Raw genomic sequence first — 24,611 nt, forward strand, 5'->3', positions numbered from 1 at the left:
GACTTCTTGCTCCCCTTGTTACCAAGAACAAACTGGACCCTCACGTCTGAGCTCAGCAGGACTGTAGGGAAAAAGCACAAACTGAAAGGGGGGGGTAATTATAATAATCCATCACTCTGAGTGTATAGTAATTGTCATTAATTGAGCTTAAAAGGTGAGGCTGTCTGTATTTTACATTTATATCCATACTAACAAGTATTAGCTGTTGTTTATTAGCTGTTGCTTATTCCTCTGTGCCGCAGCAGCGTTATCAGAAAACTATAACACATTAATGAGCCACATTGTTGCACTGGGTGACATGTTCTTCATGACACTGTACATGAATACTGTTTATTTTGAGTTGATCCCACATTCACCCTCCTGCTGCCTCCACTACACACTTAAAGTAAAACTAAAAACCAGTTATGTGCCAATCCACAACTGCAAAATAGTTCACAACAATTTCAATGTTTTACTCCTTTGTAGCATTTGAAATATGTTTAATAAAATCTACAGGACCCAGCTTTCTTGCTTCTCGAAGGGCCTATATGCTGATCCTTAGGTTGGTGGGAAACCATAACCAGTGAATGTTTTGTATAAAATTTCTCTAAAAGTCCTAAAAAGATCCATCCACTGCTCATCCTGGTCTTATCTGCTATTTAAAATGTTTTGCTTGACACTAGGATAAATAGATTTTTACAACTATCTAGTCTGCTACCAGGAACCTAACGTGGAAGTGGCTGGTAGTATGAACATGGGAAGAGTTGGTTACTATCCTAATATCCTACTGGCCTCAGAGGAATTCAAGTCAACACAAGAGAATAGTATCATCTTTTGTTTTCTATTTGAGAGATAATAACAATGTTTGGTTGTTCTGTTCTTGATGAACTGTGAAAGTTCCTTGTGCAGCAGGGGGCCACATGCTGTTATTATGCTGCTCCTTATAAAGGAAAGTCAGTCATGATAGACTCAAGATAACAATACCAGCCAAAACAAAATGGTGATGATAAACAAACAAAAAGAACTCCAGTGTATATCCAAGGTCTGTGTTTGATGCTTTATATCACATGTTGGGAGCCTTCCGTCTGTGAGCTGAAAATGGCCCATGAGACAATTTGATCTGCCCCATAAATAAATTCATAAATACAAAATAGCAACAAAGAAATACAAAAGAATTGTGATGACAGCAATTAGTTTTTGGTCTGTGATAAGAGAAAACATAAAACATTAGACGAACATGTCCTTCACGGTGGTGCCTTTCGGGCCTGTCAGTTCATGGTCAAGGTTAAAAGAAAAGTAGATGCAGAATATTGCGCCCAAGAGAAAATGTCAAATGATGAAAACAAGCCAGTGTTCATAGTTTGCACCAGCAGTGATGAAGAAGGCCAATTTCAAGTTTCATCACTGCTGTAACATGCAGCTAAACTGGCTGAGTGGCAGGACAAATGCTCCTGGGTAAAGTTAACACTCTTTAGGGGAGTTTGGGTGTCCAACAAGCAGTATAACACAAATCTGACAGAGACAGTGTCATACAGACAAGTGTTGTATTGAGTTTCCTAATAACTGAGAAACCTCATTCAGAAGAAGAATTTGTGAATGAGTGTCCTGTTGCTGATGTAGAGCTGCAACACCAGACAGAAGGAAATTGTTATCAAAAAGTAGTTATTATCTTTTAAATCTTGGAAACAATGTGCAATTTTTTTCTTTGTATCATGCAATATTCAACACTGGCCATACAGCGAGGTTTATAACGTTGTTGTTATCATGATCACGTTATGATCATCATCATCTCCATCACTACCATCTGACGTCAGACACTTTGCCAAAGAGAAGCAGGTCCAGTCATTAAATCACAGAGTTTAGTGTGATATACATGTTTAATTATTCTGTTTGGCCTGAAGAGGATAGAAATTGAGATGGCCTTTGATTGGAAAAAGGTTTGCTGCTTCAATAACCTTCTCTGTAAAGTCAAGTGATGGAAGAGTGATCCATCTTGTTGTAAAAATACTAAAATTGTGCTCACAGCTGACATATTTATTTATGAGTGTTAAGAAGTTTTGGGGGGAAGTAAAAATGTCACATGAATCTATTTATTGAACAAAGAACAGCAAAACACCACAACAAACATCAGGCACAAACACTCAACATCCAAGATATTTCAGTCAGGAGAGATGTGAAAATGTTCTCAGAGGAGAATTGCCCCTGCGGACGACAAATGCCAAAACAACTCTGACAAAGAAAGAAAGGAGAAAAATATGAGCGAACAGAAGGAACAACAATTATTTATGTAAATAATGTGCCATTGCTGCTTATAATTAGTGAGAAAATTAAGCAGAAAAGAAAAGAGGGGGGAAAAAAACATCACGCATGTCACCCAACTAATTTTTCTCATGCAAATTAACAATTGAAATTATAAATGGAAATGGTGTTGTTGTGATCGAGAGAGAGAGAGAGAGAGAGAGATGCCCTGCTTTTTTTCCCTCTCTGCTTCACTCTGTTTGGAATTCATTATCATGGTGAAGCAAGCAGAGGCAGATGTAGTTTGACACAAAGGGTGAAGTCGATAGCAGCAGCAGCAGCAGCAGGAGGAGGAAATAAGTTTGGATTATTGTTTCGGACAGAATGGGCTTAAAAATAAAAATAAAATATGCGAGGGGGCAGAAATAAAAGAGTTGAGTGATTTTAATACACATAGAAATCTCCATCGATCAGTCCTTGTGATTATTGTTACACCTCAACATCTCTTTGACCTCATTAAACCTTTGTCAGACACACAACTCAGCACTGTTTCTTTGGTGCATTTGTCCTGTTTAGGTCTATCAGTACTGGTCCTTCAGGGTTAGCAGCTGGCCTCTCCACTATTTGTCTCTGTACGTAACGCCACAGAGCCAGTGTGCACGGATCAGATGTGCTCAGGTGCTGACACAGTTATCAGACACCAAAATCCCTGACACTCTCCAAGCGAGAAGTGCTGGTTGCAGGAACTATAAAGGTGGTGTCAATGAGGGTGTGATAACTGTGAAAGTCTGTCTACACGTGTCTCCCGTGTGCTCGTCTCTCTCCACACACAGACACACATACCGTGCGACCTGCTTTCTGCCTCCCCTCTGTCATTGGGAAATGTTTTTAAAAGAAAGAGCCGCGATCAAACAATGTCGGAAAATGCCTGTCTGGCGTTCATCTGACAGCCCTGCATCCTGAACCCTTTTAAAAGAGGGTGCGGAGGAAAAAAGGGAGAGAAAATAGGACATGTTTCGTACGATTTATGCAGCGTTAATTTTCCAGCCCCCGCGTCGACTGTTTACAGAGTCCTGTGCATCTCAAACCTCTCTTGTTCTCTGCGCCCCCAACCCCCCACCCCCACCCCTCATCACTAACCACAATTCCTCCTTTACTTTTCCCTCCCACCCCTCCACCCCTCACTTTTTTGGCTTATGTTATTCTGATTTTTTTTCCCCTTCCAGTCTTTTTTGTGTCACTAGTGAGGATGCTCTCCCTTGGGGTGGCTAAATTTACATCTCTCCATATGACAAACACAAACAAAGAAGCAAATAAATCAAATGTGAGGTAGAGAGAGAAAGGAGCCGCAGAGGAGGAGGGTGAGAAGCAGGATGTTTATCAGTCTCAGAACATATACAGTATATGCCTATAGCAGTAGATTATAGTTGTGCAATGCTGTTTGGATAATGAAAGGATTGAACATTGCTCCACGTGAACCATTCTTAGCTTTGTTTTTTTCATTCAAAGACTATGTGGATAAAGTACCAGCATTAAAACCCCAACTGTCTTCAACAATGACACCCAATGACAGTTGGCTTGACAGCTTTTGGATAATAAGATTTGATATAAAAACTTAGAATAGAAAAGTTAAAAATAGATATGTGTGTGGTTGTTTTTCGAAGGCCCTGAGTGTTTGCGAGAACAGGGAGACTCGACTGGGCAAGAGGAGCCATTACCTCAACACCAGTGTCACCTGTCATCCGTCTCCAGGGACCAGGCTGGATGTGTGTGGGTGGGTGGGTGCGTGTCAGAGAAGCCTGCAAAAACGAACCTCCATCACTGCTCCCCGGCGCCCTTCCTATACACCAGCTCGGTTTACCATAAAATTTCACTTATGAAAATTCATGCAACTCAAACAAAGCCCCCAAAGAATCAGCCTGCATGTGCTCAGTTCCTGTTTGTCACTGCAAGTCTGTGCAGTAAATGTATACATGTGAGTGTAGGGCTTCAGCAGGATGGAGGATTCATCAACAATGGACTGTGCATTCAAACTCAAATGTGTGTGTGCGTCACTACTTGTGACAAGCAGAGGGGCCCTGCTGTGTCTCAGTGCGTCCTCTCTGATACATTATTAATTAGGCAGCGTTTAGAGTAACGAGCAGAGCATTTGAGCCCCCCCCCCACCCCCACCCCTCTAGTGGTGACACGCTCCCTGGGAATCTGACTGCAGATCAGAGGAAGAGACAATCTAACACTGCATCACCACCTTCCAGGAATACCAGAGAGCCAGGCTCCCAGGGAGCTGGAAGACAGGAAGTATCACAATACATCCAGCTGTATCTCTCAGCTCACACACACTGGCAATGTTTTTGTCCAATGACGTGTTGAAACTATCTTTTGTAGAAGTGGAAAGTACAAGATTTACAGGAATTATTTGCTTAAATACAGTGTTGAGTTACTGTCACTTTATTGCCTTTATTGATTTTATTCTGCAATTTGGAAATCTTTTTACTTGTATTCTATGAGTGATCAATCATTTTCTGTTAAATCAAAACTCTGGAATAGTTTGCCTCTCACAATTGCATTGCGTTGTGCATTTTCAACATAATAACAAATCTGGCGAGTCTGATTCCCTGAACAAACCACTGAGTATCTGTTACATTTTAATCTATCATAATAAACACATTACGATCAGTCGAATTACTCAAAATCAGTTTGTTTATACAGTGCACTTCACTAACTAGTGTTAAACCCTTTAACAAGTCTGCTTCTTGCCCAGGTCTATATATCATGAATCTGTATCACAGAGTGGTAATACAATAATATAATAAGAATAAAACTGTGACATATATGTCATGTGCAGATTTGTGCAATATCTGGTAGTATCAACTAGAATTTACCTGTTGGCTATAGGTGCAACATTACTCTATTACATTACTACGAATATATACATGCTTCGATTCTGAGTCTTGTTATTGTATTTAATATTTTCAATCAAACATTATCTATATTTTTATTCAATTTATAAATCATGTTGTTATATTATATTTATTGTGTCTTTATCCAACAACATCATTGTCTGGTTTAAAAACAACAACTAATTTATCACATACATTCAAAATTACACTGACAACTTAAGTGTGTGTGTGTGTGTGTGTAAAAATGGTGGGCAAGCTTAGAGGATCAACAGCATGAGCCTCAATGAGTCACAAATCCACAAGTATCCTCCCCTCTCCTTCTGATTTTGATAAATGAAAATTTGACAACATGTCTTTCTGTTATTATACACCTCTCCCTCTGATAGATACAAATTCAGTCATCCACATCCCTTCTTTCTCTCAGCGGTTAATTCTTCTATTGTTTTGCATGATTTCATGTTTTGGGTCATAACCCCCTCCTCCCTCCCGCAGGTGCATGTTCACATTATACTCGTCTCTTTCTGCTACTGTCGAACTAATTCAATAATTTACTCCCCCCTTTGTCATCCCTTTAGCCCCCCTCCCTCCTTTCTCTCCTCAGACTGCCCTTCAAATCTTCTGGGTCTGGCTGAGTCTCTGTTGTCTTCCTCATTACTGACTGTTCAGTCATTTGATTTTCTGAAACGACTGCTGTGCAGCCATGCCGGGGCCTTCTCATCCCTTTTATTACCCACCACCACACACAAACATGTTTTGCTGTTCTTGTGAGGACCATGACCCTAACCAATGTTGTGGGGACCCCTCTTTCTGTTGATTCTAGGAAGATGAGGAAGTATTTGCTCATCACTCCCATCATATCTATGCTATCATATCGGGGGTAGTGATTAAGTCGGAGCCTAAATGCCAAACACTAACCTGTTCTACTGCTGCAATAAACATTTGAATGTGAGTTGTCTGACTGAAATAGTCTTTCTTTAATTATATTTGTGAAAATGTTATAAAGGGAGTAGTCATTGTTTATTATGCATAAAGACTATATAGGATCAGGTCTCCTTCAAAACCCACTGTACTTAGTGGGTAAATTGTTCTGGAGGATACAGTCTTCTTCTCTATGATGAAGACCAGGCAAATGTAGTCTACATTGGAAAAACAGTGAAATCTCCCTTTGTAGCATTTTCCCAAATAAAATAAAGGTTTCACAAATCAGAACCAGTGTTTTAATGAATATTTAGCTTCTTTAGAATAATCTAGTACAGATTTGACAAGTCAAAATACAGTGTTTTTTGAAGGAGACCTCAGCCAATGTGGTCTATATGTGACAAACAGCTGGGACGCGTCTCTTTGTTATTATTTTATTTTATTTTCACAAATAAATACATTTTTCACAAATCTAAAAGTGGTTTTCTGACAGCATAAAGGCTTAATCTGAAATGTCCAACAGATTTACGATAGTAAGAGCTTCAAAACACAGAGAATCAGTTGCTCAGTAAGTTTCCCCCTTAACAGTCGAATCAGAAGCTGGAAATCAGATACCGCAGACATGGTCAGTCTTTTATAATCATAGTTGTTGATTGACTCACCCATTTTGATATAGAGCTGTAAACCATATTTGGTATGCATTGTTAAATCTTACTTTTAAGAGTAGGGTTTTAATTTTAACATGAATTTTTTTCAAAACAACATAAAAAAAGATTGCGGGCGTGCTAGTGTTAGCATGCTAGCGATCTTTTTTGCATGATAGTCCTGTATTTTCACATAATTTCATATCTCACCCCAAATGTCATTGATTCACCTGCATTAGCATAGCCGTTATTTGAATATTATAGGTTTGTCATCTTAGTAACTGCAAACAATAGCATTGGTTTGTTTAAGATTGCAACAATGTTATTACAATGACATCCCAGGCAAAGCTTTTTTTCTCGTCTTTTTTCACTACTGATGATATAATGGCTTTTTGAAGGGCTCTCCCAATTCAACCAGTACCCCCTGTTTCAAGGGGCAAGATAACCCTCGAAAACAAGGGGTAGGGGTAGGGAGCAAGGGGTGAAATGGGATTGGGACATAGAGAGACATCATGTTTCTAAAGCTTCGATTGGTCAAGAGGGGCAGGACTAAGAGAGAGTGCAGGTGGAGACAGAGGTCTTTTGCCACAGCAGCAAGAAGTGTGTTTCTCCTAATGTGGCACCTAGCTACAAAAAGTTAAGTCAAGTGTAACAGTTAGGAGGTGTCCACAGCCCAAACTTAAACAACAGTTTTAGTTTGGGCTGTGGGTGTTCACTCCTGCCAACTAGCCTGCTGCTATGTGTTAGTCATGCTAACTTTGTTGTTGTGTTGGTTGTAATGTTTATCCTAAGTCATGCTGACTTTGGATAAACGGACGTGGGAGTCACACGGATCACCAGATAGCACACTGTGTGACCGGAAAACCATGGTTACAACTCTGGCTTCGAGGGAGACCAGCCGTCACCCTTCTTCATCTCTGGCGGGACTGTAGCTGGTCCTCACAACCAAAACTGTCCTCACAGAAAAGGTTGTGTCTCAATAGTTGGTCCTCACAAGTACAGCAAAACCAACATGCATACACACACATGCACAGGAACATAGAAAGCCACAAGCAGCCTGTCGATTTTTCTTCTATGATACATGCAGTCTCAATGAATGTTGAATTCCTGTGCTTCTGTTTGCTGCATGCAGAGTACCCAAGCACTGGACAGTGTTGTAGTGTAGTGAAGCGTGATAGTGACAGCTAAGATTTAGCTTTTATTTTTCCAGGGCTACTCAGCAGAATGTAAAAAGTGCCTCCATAAAGAAGTGTATCTTAGAGCGACTGCCTGTGATTCCACACCACAGTTGCCGATGACACCACCATTTCTCTTGGTGACGGATGCACTGTTGTATCCTCCCAACTCTCTGCCCCACTCTGGTTATGAATGTTGCTGGCATAGCGTGGAAACACTGGGGCAAGGCCTTTTTTTTCTGTCCGAGGCAGATTTCCAAACCAAATCAGTGAAAAAAAACTCAAAAGACTTAACAGCATGACAAAAATTTAAACTTCAATGTCACCCTCATTAAAACACATTAGTAATCCTTGGCCTGGACATTCGCTGAACCCAGCAGGCTCAAACCCTTGCATCCTGCTGGACCACTGCGTGGGACATCTCAACACCCCACCACCCACCATCTCACAACCCGCCAATCTATAGGAATTTGATGGTGTGAGCATAAAAATTTGCCAGAGCTTCCTTCACATGTTTTACTTTTCTGATATTTAATCAGCATAAAAATTAGGCTCAAGTGATTGAGCAGTGAACCACAGGTTTGAAGGCCTCTTTTCTTTCCCAGTGACATGATTGTGACAAATGACAGAAGAGGAATTCTGTGTTCATGTCAAATATCCACCTGAAATTATGTAACGAGATTTAACATTCCAATATATAATCATATTTTTTAAACACAATGTTCAAAAAAGACCATTAAAGTTGTTTTGCTGCCATATAAAATACTAGAAACATTTTATATTCATTACTCATTTATATGACCGTGCTCCAATACAAGACTGTGTGTGCATGTGTGTGTGTGTGTGTGTGTTTGTGACTGACCCACACACATACACACACACACACATCCTCGCACCCACACACCCCTGCATTCAGTCTATTCATTATCTAACCCCCTAAAGCGGTCCAGAGGGGCAAACTGTGTGGTCACTGCAAGCCAAACATGCTTGGAGGCTGCAGGCCAGAGCCAAATGGCTCAGGTTCTGGCCTGCCCTAGGTGTCAACAGGCCCCCTTGGCCCTAAGTGCCAGGCTTCCTCCTGAAAGAGAAGAGGAGATGGAGAGCCAGATAGAGAGCCATCTCATTACCTACTCCCCGGGGCTGCAACTAAGCAGGAAAGTGTGAGGGCCATGTCACCTCTGTGGATGGCCCTCATGAATTGTGTTTAATTGAAATCTGATATATCTGAGTCCCCACTTGGCGCACTACCAGTCAAGCAGCAGGCTGAGTTTCATCCTGCCAAGCGAAGTTGGAAAAAAAAAATGGAAAGAGCTCCATTTTTCACATTTTCACATCTTCCCCAGCTCACATTCTTGCAATCCACAGACTTATTGATTTGTTTGTGAGCTGTGAACATGGTCCATCGTTGGCGGTGCTCTAGGATAGTAAGAGCTGATCATAGAGAACAGTTTGATGCTAACTTGGTGTACTCTGTGCTGACCTTGGCTGAAGTACACAATGTAGGCTTGCTGAAATCCCAGTCTCTAACAGAGGTGATGCCAGGTGGGGATACAGGCAGTGAAGATGCATCCACACAAAGAGCTGTTTAACTGCCCAGAGGCCCTCTGGGTACTCCACCTTTCACTTTACCCTTTTAATATTTCATATCCTGGCCCCAACCACGCTCTGGCCAAATGCCTCTGTATGGGTTGCTGGAATATGGATGAGAGTGCACATTTACCCATTTACCTGGATGTCAGTCGGAAGCAGCTCTAAACAATACACCTCTCCCCTCGCAACCTCACCTCTGCTCACCTCGCTGGGCCCAGAGCTCGCTTGTTAGAGAGAGTACGAGGGAGGAGGCGAGGCAGAAAAAAAAAAAATCCCACAAACAGGAGCCGCGGGATAACAAATACACATGTGTGGAGAAGATGTTGGACATAGAGAAGGGGGATTATACAGGTGACTAACAGAACATTCTCATACAGTATATATGTGAATATGTTGCTGTGGTTTACATTCTGAATCCATCACAGAAGCTGTGTCAATAAAGTCCTATTTACTGAGAAGTAATTATTTAAAATAGATGCATTGTAAGACTATTGTAGAACTAATACTGACCAATAAATGGTATCAAATATGTGGTTAAAAAAACTTTTTTTAAAACAATGATAATTCTGGACCTTTCCTGAAGAGGCATTTTAAATACAGGACATCAGTTCTAAACCTGCCTGTTTGGAATGGACTGTTGTCTTGCCTGTGATGATGCTACTTCAGAATTATTCCTTGTCATCAGTGAGTCCTCCTCAAACATTTTGCAGCAAAACTGCAGCAACAAAATGAATGTTGGGCTTTTACTATGACAAATTGCTAAAGAGATCAGTACCCACGACCCTCGTGAATATCTGCGTTTGTCCAATATGGTAAAATAAAAACAATAAATTCATGAAAATAATCTGGTAAACCAGATATTACAGGTAATAACCCCTGCTAGTTTATCAGAGGACATAGAAGAAGATATGTTTAACTCAGTCTGCAGACTTACATCCCCCCAATGCCAGTCGCAACTGCTACGCTGGTCACCCGTTTTATTCAAAGTGTATTAATATTGACCATATCATGTGTTCAAATCACACAAAATGAGACACTGCATTTCTATAACATGTATATGCCAAGTGTGATATAAGCTTAATGGCTTTGGAGATATGCTTTTCACATACAGACAGATTTCTGGAATTAGTAGAAAGATTGGAGAACTTTTACATGTTATGAGTAAATTATTAGTTTTCTTGCATTACTGCATTTTTAGTTTCTTAACTGCACTTGCCTGGTTGGTTACACTGTATATATCTCCTAATATCTTCATCCACCACAAGTATTAGAATTGTGTCCTCAACACAGCCTCTCAGCCTTCAACTTTAAGGTGACTAGGAGCCCCCTTAAAATGTAAATGGTTCCTGGCGACAAGTTTAAGCTTGTGACAGGAGCTTTCCAACATGCATTGAGCTATATAGAGATGCTACATTTTCCCCACAATTCAGTTCAGTTAATTTTACTGACACCATTCAATTCAATTCAATTTTATTTGTAAAGCGCCAAATCATAATATACTTTATCTCATGGCACTTAACATAGAAGGTCAAGACCTTAAAAATGTATAGAGAAACCCAACAGTTCCCACAATGAGCAAGCACTTTGGCAACTATGGTGAGAAAAACACCTCCTTATAAACAGGAGGAAACCTCTGGCAGAACCAGACTCAATATGGGCGTCCATCTGCTTTGACTTGTTGGGGTGAGTGGAGAAAAGTGGGGAAGAGAGGAGAGGTGGGTGGAAAAAAGGGGAGAGAAGAGAGAGGACTGTAGAGGACCATAAGCTCCCCACCCTCACTGCCATGCACAAACTATAGAGTTTAAGATTAGACATTACATGGGACATCACTTAATGCTGATAGGCTGTGCTTTAATATTTCTTTAATATCTATGGATAAAGCAAATGTGTTACATACAGTAATTATAGCTAATGATTGCAGTGGGAGAGAACAGAAAATGGGGTATGTTTTGAAAGAAACCAGTGAATTCATTTTTTGTCTAATAGACCCTTTTTTTGAGTTGGTCCGTCCGCGTGTGATAAGGGTGTTAAAATTAATGATTTATAACTATTGAGCCAGCAATTACATTTTAATTAGGCAGTAATTTATGATAATTTGTCTTCTTTCACAGCAGAACAGTTAATAATTGTTAATTAGCCGTTGATGATTTGTCCTTTGAACATGTACCCTAATGGCCAATTCTCAGCCTATGAGCAAAGACGTCTGCAAGAATTGTCGAGTATGTGTATAAACACGTATGAGAAGACAGACGTGGAAAGAATATAGAAATATAAGACAAAAACAGAAAACAGAAACATGTCATCCCCATCTGTACTGGCACCAGATTTTTTCACATTACCAGGCTGGCTATGTGTGCCTGCCAAGTCCATCCATCTATCTGTGCCTCAGTGTGCCAAGCCAGCAGAGAGAGAAAGACGACAGGAACGCACACCAGGAAAACTTATGCCAAGCGGAGTGAAGTAGAGAAAATTTAAAGGCACAGGCAGAAAACAGGGAGTCGCACCTTCCCCAGTCCTTTATCAACAACTGTTATTTGTCTAACAATTTCAAGAAGTTGAAATTATCTGTCTTTTTAGATATTGACCCTTGGCTACTTTCACTCATAAGTGCTAGCAGATTGCTGTTGGTGCTTTCCACTCCATGCCACTGTCTCTCAGTGCTGTTTCTTATTTGCCGTCTCCATTCCCTCACTTCCCCTCTTTGCCTGTGAACCTCAGACCCTTTGGATTTACTTTAATATGCTGGCACGTCTTGACTTGTGCAGCTAGATTCCCACAGATAAAGGTAGGGAGGAATATTCATCAGCACCTTTTTTAAGGCACACATCAGTGAGATAAGTTACAGGGTAGGAATATACAGGAGGGGACTATAGCTTATGTTTCGCTGGACAAGTCAAGAGAGGACAGAGCTGGTCAAAACACTGCATGTCTGCTGGATTAAACACCAGCAAGGTGAAATCAAGCTAACCCTTTTAAACCCTCTCACTGATTTGAACTATTCATTCCTTCCACTATTATATTTGATTCTTCAAAGGGGCTGTGTCAAAGAGGCAGAGAGAAGGGTGTTCAAAAGGCTGTGACAATCAGGAAAGTCTGTGGCTATGAAATAAATTTGGGTTCCTTTGTACGTCCAATCCCTCTGTTGGCTGCTTCGTTTGATAAGTAAAATACATCTTTAAGATATTTAGCACATATAAAAATTAATAACAGAATTTTCCAAGTTTTAGATATATTATACATATTTTTTACTTCTCCTCCAGGACAGCTCCTTTTGATTAAATATCTCTCTACAGTTCTTGCTCATAATGCGGAGCAGATATGTGAAATGGGAGGAAGAGGGATATGGTGACTTTACTGTATATTCTAAAGACGTCTGTTCGTAAAGCTGGTTGGATCATTAAAGACAGACATTGTGTGAGTGTCTGCAGCATTTTCCCTATCTGCTGTCAACTTCCTCCTCCACCTCTGGAACTCAATTTGATGGACACAAAATCTTACTCTCGTAGGAGCGTGTTAACTTAACATAGGAACCAGGACTCTTCCATTAATTAATTTGTGTTCACTCAGTTGTCAGTTTCATCCCATCTTCACACACACACACACACACACACACACACACACCTTGTCCTTATTTCTGCTTCTCACCATTTCACACATTGGTTGTTTTTCTCCATAGAGTGCAATCTTTCCACTTGAGGTCACTGTGTTAATAGTACTCATTTGTCCCTTTGCTTTTCTTGCAAGCCCTGAAGTAAACACTGAAGTCAGTATGGTCAGTAGAAGTAACTGTAATGAGACGGCAGCACAAAAGAACCCATTGAGACAATTATTTCAATGTATTCACCTTCTGACGTTCGGGAGTATTTTTGCTAACGCACATTTTCATATTTTTTGTATGTGCTGCAATCCTCATTTGACAGTTACACACCAAGGGTGTGTTTTTAAAAAGTAGCCCATAATTATATTTAAAGGCTTCATGACGTCGTCTCTACAGCTACAGCAGCAGGAAAAACAAAGAGTATCCTTTCAGATATTTCCTATTTAAATCATGTTTACGATACACCAATTTACTAAGGGCGGCTGTGGCTCTGGACTTAGAGCGGTTGGATCCCAGTCTTCACCATTCCACAAGCCGAAGTGTCTTTGGGCAAGATACTGAACTCCAAACTGCTCCTTCTATGTACTGTATGAATGTGTATGTGTGAATGGCCGAATGTAAAACTGTGCTGTAAGGTGAGTGGTCATCAAAACTAGAAAAGTGCTATATAAATACAGACCATTTACTGAGAGAGCAAACAGGGACTTTGACTGCAGGTCTGTGCAGTGTGTGTTTCCAGTCTGAGACGCACTGTTCTTTAAGTTCGGCTTTGTGGCCTGTGGTCCAAACACATATTTATTTGTTTCCGTATGTGCAGAATCAAATAAGGGTAATTATAGTGACACAGCTAAGTGTTGTCATATGACGTGCTTTATTGACTCCCATATAGCAGAGTAAATGCATCTTTTGGTTTAAAGACATACCATAACCCTAAGCACACAAGGCAAGGCAGCTGCTAATTAAATCAATATGAGATAATGAAGTGCAATTAGAGGCACTAGCTGGGCTGATCCTGTGCTGTAAGCACTGTTTCCCTCCCTTTGGGCTAGCGCCTCTTTAGAACCTGTTTTCCACTTCCAGGAGCCACAATCCCCACAGCAACCGTTTGGAGGAGTGATCACTGAGCTCCCGAGGCTGCCAACGCATTCTCACACTCAAACAGAGTTCTGCTCTCCATTTATCCTCACCTTCCTCTCTGCAAGAACAGAGCGCACACATGCTGTTTACCCCCCCCCTTGCGCCCCCGCTTCTTTCTCCAGCTTCTCACATTTTCACCTCTGCCTCTTCATGCTTCCTCCGCCTCCCTCTAACCTGGCAACTTGTTATAGTGCACATTTTTAGGATCAGTGAATTTTGCATTCCAGAGACTCGTTAAAGCGTTCAATGGTTTGAAAGATGACGAGACGTGCTGTGCTCTGCTGCATGAAGTCAGATTGTTGAACACTTGTGTAAATTAAACACAATGGCTGTTTGAAATTAAAATACAGGATTTGCTATTTACCTAAATTACAGATTTATTAATTACAGAACAGGTACCATACCACTGCCCTACATTCTTTGATTGAAGCCTCCTGTTACTGTTCATCATCATTATTATTATTACTTTACATTATCACAGTAATTATCCTCTGGGTTGCCAGCTGATTTTTAAAGTCACCAGATGGCACTATTTAGCTTCCACAAACGCATAAAGGCCTCAACAGGAGCATGTTGATGGTCGTTTCCTCTTGTGCAGAGCTTCAGCAGCAGCTTCCTCCCTCAGTCCGTGGCTGACCTCTGCAGCTTCAGGATCATATTCAACCCCATGGTGTTCCTCTCTGAGATGGTATCAGGCAGAACAAGGTGAGCTTTCTACCAGCTAAACATCTGTGTCACAGTACGAAAGTGAAGAAATGTCAGGCCCTGATGTGAGATTTGCTGCCTCCGTCTTAGATATTTACCACATAAAGTGAGCTAGAAAGTCAACAAACATATTCAGATGGAAGTGTCTGTGTGTGTGTGGGGGGTTCAGGTGAAAACAGGAATTGTTCTGCATCAGGTCTGTCTTCATGCTTTCCCTTTGGCATCAGGAGCACTTAGCAGTGGCATCTTCAGCACCACGTGCAGTGACGTCTAATGGGCTTTTAAGAGCTTCGCAAGGGGACTATTTGTGTACCATCAGTGGAAGCCTGTGATCGCTATGTGACAACAGTATTTTAAGCTGGCTCCACAGCGGCAGAGGATGACTACCCTGAGCTGTGGCTTTCCCCAGGGGAGCGCTACTGCTACTGAGATCTAACGGCTCAACTTCTCTCCCACTTTCCAACTCAGGTGTCTGTTTCCAGCAAGACAACTGAGAAGTCTTGATTCCTTCCTTTCACCTGAAAAATGCATGTTTGTGAAGAAATAGAACACGACTAAACAGGGCGCTTTCGACACTGCTCCGCTGAAGATGGGAAAAGTTTAGATTTGTCACAGGAGATGTTTTGTTTTCCCCAGAGACACAGGAGTTAGACTTGTTTTGTTATTTTCAATTGACTCCCCAATGTTGAACTACTTCGCAGGTTAACTAGTGCATCTCAAGGACTTTAAACTTACTATGGAGTGATGTTATTACAGAGTATGGCCACAACACAGTGACCTCACTCAGACAACAAACACAATCCTCTTATTCACAAAGGTAAAGAAAACACCATTTACCTGAGCAGTGTCAGGATGGGCCTGTCCCATTGGCTGTAAACTGCTGTGACCTTCATAGTGGAACAAATGTTTCTGCTACTCAATTTTTGTAAACTAGAGCTGTTGTAAGTCACTTATCGAGCTCCAGAGATATAATTTTGGACTCTGGAAACTGTCGTGGACATTTCATAATAATAATAATTGCTTGATTTGTGTTGGTTATTCCTAAATTATTTATTTACTGCAAAAGCATTAGGCTTTAAAATATCTCAATGAGGCTGACTAACTTTTAACATATTCAGTATAAAAAACAAGTGTCCTGACACCTTTAAACTCATTTACGTGTATGACACCACTTTTTCATCAGGAGATATTAGTTTTTAAATGTTTGCGTCTATCACGTGTTAGACACGTCATCGACCCCTCACGTGCTCGCAGTGAATCCTGCAAAGAGCTCCTGCTGTGCTCTGACATCGGCTCCTTCGGACATTCTGCAGACATTTCACCAGGGGGCTGGGCAGAGAAACTCTGCAGAATGGTGTGATGGTGACACCTATGCTCCTGCTGCTTTAAAATATTCCATTGCAGCTCAGTGGTTATGAATTCTTGAAGGCGCTAGGAGTGGACTCGGGCCGGGTCTGAGATGAGAGCCAATCAATTATCACCTCCAACATTACCTCATCACAAGAGAGGAGAGGAAGAGTGAGGGATGCTGGGATTGAATTTGACATGTTATAGGACTCTAAATTACTCAGCGGTGGTGGAATAATGTCTGTCTGAACAATTTATAAGAAGTGACTTTTCTTTTTTAACCAACACAAACATTGTATTGCATTGGAGAAAAACTGCTTTTTGTTTTGCTTCTAGATGTATGTTAACAAGCATTTAGACTAAAGTAATAAGCATTATGTTTTGTTATTTCATTTGTTCAAAAAGTCTGAGCAGTTTTAACTGCAACATAAATTAAGAGCTGTCTCAGTAGAATAGTTTTTTCTGAGAAAAGATGAGACTAAATGACTTTCTGAGATGGCTATTTTATCCTTCTGGTGTAAAGTTTGTAACAGCAACCTAAGACATCAGGGAAGCTGAAAGAGAGATGGGAGGGAGATTAAGAGTGCAGAGTGTGGAATGTTATCTCAGCTGTGAATGAGACAATATAATTATGATATGGAAATGATGCTGAAAGAGGAAAGTTGAGCAGATTGGAGCTTATCTTGTTAGGATGGCGCTATGCCTACCATCTCCAATATCAATTACCAATATCTCAATAACAATTACAAAATCATTCATGTATCTGGGACTCTATTCTGTTCTCCAGTAATAATATTATATTCTTGGAATCAATTTGCTGTGCTTCTTGAAACAGATAAATGAGCTTGATGCGATTCTTGCATTGTTTACTTCAGTGACAGCCAATAACGCAGATTGTGATTGGCGATACGAGAGTGAGATAGAAACAACCAAAGAGAGTTTCTTTGAACTTCACTCACCAGGGAGAACTTTTGGCGAGTGTGAGCGCAGAATACACAAATAAGTCTCCTCTCAATCTTTTCTTGGAGAACAAATTCAAACTCTTTTCACCCTGCATTTTAACACACACACACATGATCAGGCACACACACACATGCGCAAGCACACACGCGCACACACACACACACACAGTGAATCTGCCATTTAATAATTATGAGGCGTAAAATCCTTGCCAACGGCGAGCATACTGAAGGATGTAATTATGACCTCTTTCAGAGAGCCCACGCTCAGTGGCAATGCCTACATTTCCACCCAGAGTGAGAAAAACACTCCCAAGGAATGACGGGAAAACATGCCCTTCATTGCAATTAAGGACAATAATTCTCTGCAAGAAAATTGTTTCAATTGCTTTTCAGCCCAGGAGCAAAATGGCATTGATGGGGGTGATGGTTTGAAATGGGGGTTGACTGTGGGATGAGGACTGACATTTTAGGTGGTGAAACTGTGGGTTAAGTGTGAATTAGGATTTAAAGGAGTTTGAAAAAAAGATGAATGTGAGCAAAAATAAATCTGTAAAAGCCTGATATGTATATTCTTTATGTAGCAATCAGACTTAGGAGAAGTGGAAGATCTACATTATGTTTCTCTGTTCCACTAAACTGAATTAATCTCTGCACTGTGTTATCCCTCAGTATTTACCTGAGTTCTTTAATTGACAGTTGAATTTTGTGTTACCTTATTGAATTTCTAAATATCTTTGTATGGGACTGGAAAACATTTATTGTTAAAGCTACTGAACAAATTCAAATATGATTCATGTATCCCGGTTGAAGATAGAGATGAATTGCAGAGATTTGAGCAAACATCTAGCTGGATCATCCTTTGTGCTGTACTGGTGTTCTGTGTTTCTATATCACCCAGTTGTGTATAATACCACAAGAAAGTGGTGGAAAATTCCTTAAGTTTCTTTTCAGTGCTACATAACAAATCTTGTTTAGTAACAGCCACAGTGTGGGACTGAAGGTCTATTCCACTGAGACGTTGTAAGTAGCGCTCATGCATGAGCTGATAAATAGATGTTGGGGCAGCAGCATGGCCTGTGAATAAAGAGAAAATCCTTCACAGAGAGAAACCATACATAAGCTCTAGCAGTGGCGATCGTCTACTCTCTGAAGCTTCTGTGAGAAAGAATCCTGAGTCCTCATCGCCTCCAGAGGCAATGAGCTGTGACTGGCCCTGACCTTTGCCCCTGCTGCACAAGCAAAAGGGGAAATTCCTGTAAGGATCAATAGAGTATTGCATATTTATTGTTCTACAAAGGCCACTAAATACAATCCTGAAATGATTAGGACGTATGGGATATCAGATATAAATAAAACAGTCATTTACTGCATTTTTGTGACGTCCATGCTCTTAAACTAAATTAATGATTGATTTACTGTAATCAAGTAATGTTTTAAAGCTGCTGACAATCAACCAGCAAAGAGCAAAAGCTATAATTTCATCTCTCAGCTAGCTCTTGCTACTTTAGCTGAGTATGGATCTCTCTGGTAAGCAAGCTGCATGAAACATGTGGATTCTCAAAAGAACTTTCCATCATAAGTCTTGAAATTTGTCTCAATCTCTTACCAAGAGCAAAAATGTTAAGTGGTTTTATTGTTTCTGAAAACAGGTGGCATTCTTTTGATTGTTAATTCACCTCCAAAGTAGGAAAGTCTGATCGGTTGAAATCATTGACTGTATATGAAGATGTAAAGAAAGATGACAAACGACTCTCCAAAAGTGAAGCCAAAGCATATTGACAAGGTCATGAACCCCTCTTCGTCCACGTTAGATTGTATATGGACCAAATATATTTTTTTCAAAGATATTTTTTGTCATTTTAGATTTAGATTTTAGATCATATCACACAGATGTACGTTAGAGTTTAATTTCTGCCCCTAGTTTAGTTTTGATTTTGATGCTATAAGAACGGCATGAAACAACAGCTCCATCTCTTGATTGCTACTGCACATACTCTGGCCTATATTGGGAGGAAGTAGAAACATATCTTCACATACAGCCTACAGCTGGAATGGGCAGGTAAAACCCAAACTATCTGCTTGTTTGTAAAAAAAACTAAAACTATTAGACCCTTTAATTTAACTGTTTATAGCTTTAATTTGAAGTAAAAAAAAAATATATATATATAAGAGGCTATAGTGTTGCTCATAGAGCAGGTGATTAAAAGTTTAGAATCCAGTATTGAAACAGATCTGCTCCATCTGACGAGCAATTTCTTCTTCTGTCTTGAAATGTGACAGTATATAAAATGATTTCTCACGTACTTTAATACTATAAGTATGAGATTTACCTAAAGCTCAGGCCGCTTCTTTACAGCATGATGGTGAGGACAGCTGGACTGTTTGCGGGGAGGGCTGCAGGCAGGGGATCTGGATGCTGTGTTTGTATAGGAAATCCTGCGGTGGGATTGCATCTGTGGTAGCTGGCGGAACAAAGGTCTGAATGAGGAGAAATGGGCACCGGAGGGAAATGGAAAGCAGCTTTAGAGGAGGGAGGCATGCACACACGTGTGCTGGCTGTTTACATTGGGCTGGGACGCTACACGCCGATGCATTCCAGCGCTCACGGTGGGCTCACCAGATCCGGATCCATGTTTTCACGCTTGACTTTTCTTCACCTAAATGTGTGCATATGTGTCTCAGGATTCTGCGCTCGAAGCAGAAGGCTCTGTAGCTTCTTAGCTGGAGAATCAGGGGCCTCAGGTTTGAACTCTTTACAGCACTTTTTCTTTGTTTCAGGTCATTTTTATGCAGCGTGTCTGTCATCTAGCTCTGGCTGTTGGTGGTTTGACAGGTAGAGGGCCCGCGGTTCGCAGTTTCATGCATCCATATCCCTTTTCTGTCTCTAAACAGTTAATACAGCGCTTTCCCCTCCCCTCCGCAGGCTGAGGGTCCTTTACTGCAATCAAAATTCAGAAGAAAATGGAATCCTTTATATGCAAAACAAACAATGCGGAGGAAATAAAACATTCAGGCGAGCTGTCAGGTCCTTTCAAGAATCAATATGAGGCCTTTCATCTGCATCCCAACCTCTTCCTGGTAATTATCCTGCATATTTTATGCCCCCCTCTATGCCTGCTTACACACAAACATATAATATACCACACACATGCACATAAACACACGGGTTGCCACAGTCACCGAAGCTTTCAAATGCACAAACATACCCTCATGTAAACAGATGCACATAAAAAAATACTAGTTTGCATAAATCTCTGTAATATTTTTTTTTACTGGGATTTGTGCATTTGTTGTTATACAATTCTAATTTGCAACATTTATAGTTTTGTCACCTCAGTTAATTATTAACCAACTTTTCTTGAATCTCACTCCATTAGGTCACATACAGTGAGAATGCAGAGGAAGAGCAGTGGCCAGTCAGACACCTTGATCAGGATTTAAGTGTTGTCAGTGACAGAGTGACGTGCCCTTGAACAGAATCACCCGTAAAGTGTCCTGTCATCACATTTCTGCCTCCCATTACCAGGGCCGGGGGGGCCTGTGGGACGACAGAGTGATTGGGCAAAGACGTCCCTCTTCCAACCAGGCATGAGCACCCCGTGATGTCCGACTAAAGATAAAAAGGAGGGAGAATAGATGACTTCTTATTGGTTTTGTGGCAGAGATAGTTCTAAATCTGTGGATCTGAGTGTAAAACCTGAGCAGCTGCTGCGTTAGGAGCCATAAGTGACCGACTGGCAGTGGTGAAGTCTCTTCATGCTACAGCTACATCCATAATCTCAATAGATGCGAACATTTGGATTTTTGACACTAACACACCTGAAACCTACATAATGTGACAAAGTCCTGAACACAGGGCATGTGCTTGTTGGTGTAGACAGGAAGCACTCACACTGCAGTTGGTTGCTTAGTTACAGCAGATACTACGAACACGAAGCAACACTGGTGGAAAGTAAGAGCGGGAATTTATTTGGAGATGTTACTGACAGTAAGTGTTTACAATGTTTTACCATTGCTCATCAAGTTTTCAAACTAGAAATTGGGCCAGCAGCGTTTCCAGACTTCTCCGTTTTAGAAGTTTAAAAACTTGGAGTAGTTTGGACGGCCGGGGGAAAACGTAGTAACAGTGATGTAAAACTAAAACATAGCAGTGCGGATGAAGCATATGTGTCTTCAAGGGATAATATTAAACTACTGCCCTTTTTTTCCTCATCTATCTTATCACAGGACACAGTTCGACAATCTGCAACCAGCAAAGTGGGTCACATGATCAACTTGTGCGACGGCTAGCAAGTTAATCTGTTAATCCATTAATATTACATAACATTATGTTGGGTTTTTTGTTAGGTGGCCTATGGTGTAGTGAAATGATGATTTACATTAGAGCAGCAGAGGGAGTAAGGTAACAGTAGCCTATAGAACGACAGAGTCTGCCATGGATTGAAAAAATGTTCACACTGGGAACTGCTGTTCATTTCCTGTATGAAACCCATAACACCATTAATATTGTTTCTTTTATCCATGACTGTTCCACAACTGCATGTTTATTATTGTTTGAATGAACAAGGGTACGATCCTTCAATCCCTTTTTTCTCCTCTAGTTCCGTACGTTCATGAAGTGGATTCCATGTCTAAACACAGATAAATCACAAGATAGCACAAGTATTTCACATTGAAACCATTCTTAACATTTTTGGTCAATAGGGAGGTTGGCTTTAACAAGTCTTCAGTTGATGCCTTCTCTCTCATGGTTTTTTCTAACATGAACATTTTTGCATTGTTTGCATTGCAATCTACAAGTGCCTTACAAGTTGCAGTGATCAAGATCTTCTCCATACTTTTTGGCAACAGAAAAAAGAAATACTTAAAATGCTAAAGAAGAACGGATGAACAATTTTCTTTCAGCTCTTTTCTTTTTGCAATTGTAACTGATGTAACTCAGTCAACACTCTAATAAATCATTTCAGTCTAACACTGACAGAGAAAACAAAAGTGTTCAGCATCTGTGAAGGAAGGAGAAAAACAGTTTCTTTCTTGTGTCTTTAGTTTGATTTTCGGTGGCTGAAACAGAAAATCTGCCCAATGAGGATCCTCTGAGACACAAAGCCCACTTTGGAGTGTGTAAGGGCCTGGAAGGGTGTGATGGAGGGGCTGTAATGAGGCATAGCAGACAATGAAATATTAAAGTTTCTAATTAAATAGAGAGACCTCTTCCACTCTCGCCAAGGTTGTTTGGACCATTATCTCTGCCATGTGATCAGCAGTGACCCGATCTATTTAGGAGTTCCCTTGTGCTGGAACTGAAAGACGCAGCACACACACACACACACACAGTTATTGTGCGTACACACATGCGCACACACACCTATCACAAATCTCAACGTGCTGAAGACATATCTGCAGTCTCTTTAGCAGAGACTTTCAGACCACGCTTAACAAAACTGACAGCCAGGCACGGAGTTAGAAAAGGAAAAAAGTCTCTGGAACAAGGGACAGCTGCTCCTTTTCCACTAGTCAAAAACCCCACTTACAAACAATGACTCCATTACCAGTGCAGACAAATGCCTGATTTTAATCAGCATTCATACCCAGGTCTAATGACTCTGCAGTAGACAGTGGTTTTAATAGTGTCCAGCTCAGAACACACAAATGATTTCATCCTTATTTTGGCCTTTAGACAGACCTTGACGCGTAAATATCAAAGTTGGTGAACAAAATGTGCAGCAGTAATTTATTTCTTTGTTCCGTGCATGATGCAACACTAGCAAGACAGTTAGGTCAGAGGGCATCTCAGTATTTGGTGTATTTATGACATCGAGCATGACTCACTGGGGAAAAAAACAAAGGCAAACTCCTCGACTGGCAACGGGAAAGGAGTCAGTCGCCTCTTTAGCAAGTTTATCAGTGTTTACAAAACCGGCATATACATGTTACTTTTGGTGTAAAAGACGTACGTGAAATACAGACCTGTGTAACTTCCTGTTGCTGTCTGAATGTGTTCAGTTTCTAAAGGTGAAGTCTGTCTGAGAAAGACAGACAGACAGACAGAGACAGACAGACAGAGACAGACAGACAGAGACAGACAGACAGACAGGCAGAAAGAAAGATGCTTTCAGGTGCAGTGGACTGGACTTTGTGGGTGTCAGAGGTGAAGCAGCACTTCTTCTATAAAACTCTCCTCTGCTGTGGAGCATGCATGTGTAAGCAGCCTGTTTTCTCCAACCTGGTGAAAATGTAAAAAGACCTTGCTCTTTACAAGCACTGAGGCCTGGGACAAAGAGACCTGGGGCCTGCACACGGCTGTATATTAAGCAGACAGCCATTGTGTGTGGAATAACTACCATCCTTGCTTGAATTTTAATCATACTGTTTTATTAAGCTTCTTCCTTGACATAGTTTTAATGATTTGCCCAGCATGTTGTTACCACATACTCTGTATAGGTCAAAGTCACAGCATAAATGTATTTCTCATACAAAAATGATTGGATTTGTCCCTTTATTGACTATGCAAACCTTCACTATATGTATCACACAGAATCGAATGTATGAATCCTTCATGATGTGCTGTTTTATTTCATGTATCTCCACATGCTGACCTGTTTATAACAGAACATTTAAAGACATGAGAATTAACCTGACAATATTATATCATGTCTATACAATTAACCTGCATGCTGCAATTGCATGATTTACAGTGTAAGAGACTGTAAAGTGCTGATTCAAAAAAATGTTGTTGCACTGTTCACTCGCTCTGCACCTTGCATCCTAACGTCACACCACATACACAGCAGGGACGAGGAATGTAGATATTATAGCCAACTGGGCACCAATAGGTGGCACTCTGTCCCCTGCATGAGGAGTGCCCAACCACATGAACATTTGAATAAAGTGTCGCTAAAAACGATGAGCTTCTCTGCAGCATGAACATCAGACCATCCTTGTGTGAGCAAAAAGACAAGATTTCTTATTTCTAGGGGAAAAAATCTTGGCCGTACAATTTCTTTTTACATATGCAACTAAACATGTTCGTGTTTTTTTTTTATAATAGTGACATGAATACAGTCTTAGACTCTAAAAAAGAAATGATTCAATATTGTAAAATCCACAAGGGGAAAAGAAGAACGTGCCTGAAATTCACTAGAACCGTCTCTCCATCCATCCTTTCATCTTCCCTTTCATTCATGAATTGTCGACTCTACTCAGAGACTCTCTGCCCCATTCACAAAGTGATGTGAAGCAAACAAATCTGATCAGATTCAAACACCCTACACACACACACACACACACACACACACACACACACACACACACACACACACACACACACACACACCTTTCCAGTCAACTGTCTTGATCTTGCAGGTGCACAGCAGAATCAGGCACGCTAGACTGATCACATGGCATGCATGGACATATAC

At 40.8% G+C, this 24,611-nt stretch overlaps 1 long non-coding RNA gene across 1 annotated transcript; it reads left to right on the forward strand.

Annotated features, from left to right (window-relative positions):
- The first annotated feature begins 14,810 nt into the window (after positions 1-14,810).
- LOC138407493 (uncharacterized) lies at positions 14,811-24,274 on the forward strand. The gene is made up of 4 exons (XR_011240925.1): positions 14,811-14,884; positions 19,972-20,026; positions 20,117-20,271; positions 20,571-24,274. It is a non-coding gene; the product is annotated as an uncharacterized lncRNA (long non-coding RNA).
- Positions 24,275-24,611: the final 337 nt, after the last annotated feature.

The sequence above is a fragment of the Paralichthys olivaceus genome, chromosome 4, assembly GCF_024713975.1.
Source record: "Paralichthys olivaceus isolate ysfri-2021 chromosome 4, ASM2471397v2, whole genome shotgun sequence".
In the NCBI taxonomy this organism is placed as follows: Eukaryota; Metazoa; Chordata; class Actinopteri; order Pleuronectiformes; family Paralichthyidae; genus Paralichthys; species Paralichthys olivaceus.